We start from the raw sequence: 5,382 nt of genomic DNA on the forward strand, positions 1-5,382 counted from the left end.
CTGTGCACTGACATGTTTTAGAACATCATAAATTAGTGATTTATGCTGCTATAACAGGTCCTTAGTTCTTTTTCACTTCTTAAGGGCAGAACCAATCATACTAAAACCAAATAATGTAGCATTTCAAAGCAATCTTCATAGATAAGAAAGAAATATTTGATCATCATTTTGATTTATTAATGAATTTGATACCAGTAATGTCTTTAAAACCCCAGCATTTTTATGAATCAGCATGGAAATTCTTGGGATAGGCAAATAATTTTCTCCGCTTACACAACTAAGCTGTTAATACTGTCCACAATACTTACACAGCTGACTATATATAAAGCCACAATATAGGCAATGGTGAAGGTTAGAAATAACAATCTTAAAATAAGCTATTTTGGGTGCCAGCTTCAATTTAGCAGAGTTTTCAATCTTTTTTAATGTGGTGAGCTCTCTTGTCAAGCCTGAATGTCTACAAATAAACAAACTTCAACTCAGTAGATCTAGGTTTCCCTGACACTTTAGCAGCCACTTTGCATTGCAATCAAAATGCATCATGTGAGCAAAATGGGTCAACAGAAGGACTTAAGGGGAACTAATACTTAAATGGAGGTTTCTTCAGAATTTTAATGTGTAGGAAGAATTGATTAGATTTCACAATTTTTTTGTACCAATCAATTGTAATTTCACAGAATCTCTGAATGGATTGAATTGGCGGGAACCTTAAGAATAACCTAGTTTCATCCCCCTTGCCCTGAGCAAAGACACCTCCACCAGATGACCAGAGGGCTGGCTGAGAGAGCTGGGGCTTATCAGCCTAGAAAAGAGAATGCTCCGGGTGGTCCTTATAGCGGCCTTCCAGGACAAGGTGAAATGGCATTAGACTGGAAAAGGGCAGATTTAGACTAGGTATTAGGAAGAAATTCTTCACTGTGAGGGTGGTGAGACACTGGAACAGGTTGCCCAGCAAGGTTCTGAATGTCCTCTCCATGGAAGCATTCAAGGCTAGGCTGGATGGGACTTTGAGCAACCTGATCTAGAGGCTTGCCTATAGTAGGGGAGTTGGAACTAGGTGATCTTAAAGGTCCCTTTCAGTCCAAACCATCCTATGTTCTATGAGGTAGAAAAGTTAGACTTCAAAAAGTTGCATTCTAAACTTACAGTAGTTAGCACTGCAGACTTCTTTTGAGCATGACTTCTGCCATGCTAGTTGGCATACAACACTTACATTTAGCAGTAGAGAATGTTTCTAATTTCCCTCAAGTGTTTCTAAATTCAGTTTAAATACTTCCTAATTCTGACTTTATGCAGGGACCATCCTTTCATGACTTGAAAAGTCGAACTCTGTTACTCAGGCTGTTGTGCCTAGTTTGAAGCAAGCACAAGAATAACAGTGGGATAATTTTAGTTTTTTTTTTTAATGTCAGGGCATCTTAACAACCTGCCATGCCTAGACTGCTTCTCCCTGATGACTTTGGGATACACAACAAAAAGAAATAAAACAATCAACAGGAAATTGGGAAAATCTCCATAGCACACGGAAAAAAAAAAAAAAAAAAAAAAAAAAAAAAAGTTGTTTCATAATCATTTGAGATATTTATTTTGTCTCTACAAATTAATTCATTTTTTCTGCATATCTGTACCTTGGTTTTATGAAACTGTGAATATTCTGAGCTGGTTTAAAAGTCATAATTTTCAAAATATATAGAAAACTTTCCGATCAGTGCTATTCCACTAAGTGTTTGAGACACAAAATGGAATCAGTCTGGGTGGAAGTGAGCAATAACTTGTGCATCACTTTTATATACATACATACATACATATATATATATATATATATATATATATATATATATATTTGTACATAATTGTTATCCTTTTCTTTTTCTCTATCTTAGTAAATAGTTTTATCTCAATCCACCAGTTCTACTTTATTTTCAATTTTCTTCCCCGGCACACAGTAAAGGGGAAAAGTGAGAAAACTACTGTGTGGTGCTGAGCCACCTACTGGGTTAAACCACAACAGTTAATACGTGATACACATATCAATTCCCACAGGATACAGGGGCGCATATAGACTGAGTTGTGGTGTCAGATGATCTCTTTAAAAACTCTTTGAACTATGAATGGGAAACAGTGACATAAAAATAATTAGAAACATCACAGGATAGGAAAAGAGGGAAGGGAGAGAAGTCAGTATACAAAGCCAGCAAATGTAATCTATATGTACCATAGGAAGGCTGCTCCAAAAATGATGCCTCCCATTTTTTTTATGTTGTCCACTATGTCAGAGATAGGTTTTCATGATACAGCAGTAGAGGCTGAACCTCAGTGTCTGCATTACTCCTTTGCATTTTATACTGACTTACACAATTACCATTTTCTGTTTGCTTTGTCTAAACCCCATGAAATTACATCCTTAGAATACTGTTACTATGGAAGTTAAAAAGCCAGGTTCTGAAGAAAATTACAAGATTGAACTTGCACATGCAATTCTAGTTTTAAACACTTTTAGATATGGATCTCTTGTCAGTAAAGTTTAGGTAAGATTATTACATAGTTGTATGTAACTGCAAGAATGTAAGATATTTTCCAAATGAATTGTGTGTCATATTCTTCAGGAAACTGTTAATTGCCTAAAAAGTATTTGTTTACATTCTGCTTCTAACATTTAATGCTTTAGTTTTCATTTCACAAAACCTGTAAATGCAGTTATTTAATCTATTTGATTATTTTTTTTATTATTTTTCTTCCTTGATAGCAAATAATTTCAAAAACAAAGTTTCCTCATTGCCTTATGAGTGTATGTTCTGAAACTGTCACATCACTGCATTATAGTTTACCTTCTGTATAATTAGACAATAACTTCTAAGTTGGACTGAAGCAACATTCCCCAGAAATATCAAGAAAAAAAGCACACTCCAAAAGTCGCAAGACAGAACAAGTATCATGAAAACTTCATTGAAGAAAACTAAAACTCGTTTCATACATGGACTAGAAGCTGCCATATAGATATATGGTTATGTACTCTAGGAACCTGTAAAGACTTTAATTAAAGTATGCAGAAATCGCTATCAACTACCTTCACACACACACACACACACATGCACATGCACAAACGCACAAAGTGTTTCTGTATCAATAGTGATATTTGATCATACTCAACTGTCAGAAGAAGTATCAGCAAATACAAGAATTTTGTGCCCAGTGCTGCTTTTGTCTATTTTAATTACTTTAGCAATTAGCCATTGGAACACTAATTATTCAGGTAAAAGTCTCTCATTTTTTAATTAAGAAGAAGTATTTTTCATAATTATTTATTTTATAGGTGGCCTGTAGCTAAAAGAACAGAAGTTCATTTAAAAGATAAAGTGTTGCATTGCTTCAGTAAGGAGTAGCACCTATAAGTGTCCTATATGAAACTAGCTTTGCTTTAGTATAATGATAACTCAGGAATGAAAATACCCAGTAGAATTTTTGCTAACCCTGCAAAGTGTATGTAAAGCTTCTGCATTTAGAAATCTCATTAGATTCAAAATATACAGCTAATAGTTGTGACTATACTGAAAAATAGTGTTTTATAGGTGAAAATTTGCTCTATCAAGTAGTGTAATTGTGCTCTTTGTATCTATTGCAGTTTCCATGGAAATAAATAGGAGGCAGTCCTTTTGGAGCAACCTACATGCATAAATACATGAAAGGAGGGTCTAAAGATGACCAAAACAGGCTCTTTCCACTGATGACAAGGGCCAGAACAAGTGCACAAACTGAAACAGGATGTTCCATCTGAGCATCAGGCAATAGGCAACGCCTTTTTACTGTGAGGGGACTGAGCAGTGACACAGATTGCTCAGAAGGACAGTGGAATGTCCCTCCTTCGATATGTTCAAAGGTTGTCTGGGTATGGTCTTGAGCAGACTGCTCTAGGTGTCCCTGATTGAGCAAATGTATTGGACCAGTGGACACCCAAAGATCCTTATTCTGTGATTCTGGGATTCTGTAATTCTTAAAGAGGCAATGTGATTCATCAGATTAAGGAATATAGATAATCAGCTAGGAGAGTGATTCTCTTCCAGAACTATGTCATGTCCATTAATAAAAAACAGTCATCCAGAATTTCAAAGGAGAGGAACAGATATATTTAATTTGAAATATATATGACAAGATGTGCTTTTCCTGTATAAAAGGAAAAACATGAGAGGTGAATGAAATAATAAGCAAGTAATAATGGACTCTAAAATAACATCCTAAAAATACTGTTTAATTTTATGTATTCATGTTGGTTTAGTTCTTTAAACTGAATAATGAATATCAAGTCTTTAGATATTGATGACATTTTAGCTAGGCTCTAAAAGACATATGCACAGATACTGTCATACGTCTCCATGCAGTATATGCTTCCCATCATTCTTGTCATAAGAATCACATTAAATGGATAACTATTGTTATTAAAATATATAAACATTGAAATAAATGTCACACAAATAATGAATGTGATATAAGTAATATGCACTATAAGCAGTAAAATAGTATAATGGAATTTTTATTATTGAGTTGTAGAAATATGACAGTGGATAGAATCTCCTTATCATTACGTTCAGTCTATGCATGGACTCTTTCAACTCTGTCCTCCAGATTTATATGTAGATGGGTTTTCATTTTTTCTCTTCAGATGCAAGATATGAGAAATCTGTGAAGAATATGTAAGAGAGATTTCTTTTCTCTCTAGCAGTCAAACTTAATTGTTTGCTTTAGGCTTTTAAAGATCTATGAAAAAACTTCAGCATCATTCATTCCTTGAAATCCATTTTAAGTATTAAGGTCATGTTTCAAAATAAGAGGAAGATACAGAAAGATGAGTGTGTATGTGTATAGGTCTCTACAAAACTGGGGAACGATTACCCAAAAGTAAGAAAATTATCTATTAAATCATGTAATCCTGGATATTTTATTTGAAGGAATTGAACCGTAGTAACAGTTTTGCATTTAGACTGTTTAAAATGTTTTCAGGTAGTTGGGAAAAAAAAAAAAAAACCACAAAAAACTGGTCACTGTTCAGCCAAGTTTGTATTATGATTTTAAAGGAAAGTCTCATACTTAATTGACAACTGCAATTTGTGCAGCACAAATATACTTTAAATATATTATTTGTACAGATTTCATTAAAACAAATTAAATAAAATTAATCACTCACATAGGCACAGAATAACCAGACCAAGACAATTTTTATGATTCATTTATTAGCAATAAAATTGGAAAGTACAATTTTATGTCTACTCTATTTATTCCCTTTGCACTTTGTGGGAACATCCATAATGTATTGTACCTTGATAAGAAGAGTGGCCTAGTTACCATAATTTTTGGGTGCAACAAAGGAGGAATAAATATAAATATAAC

The sequence above is a fragment of the Phasianus colchicus genome, chromosome 2 (assembly GCF_987193195.1).
Source record: "Phasianus colchicus chromosome 2, bPhaCol1.hap1.1, whole genome shotgun sequence".
Classification (NCBI taxonomy): domain Eukaryota; kingdom Metazoa; phylum Chordata; class Aves; order Galliformes; family Phasianidae; genus Phasianus; species Phasianus colchicus.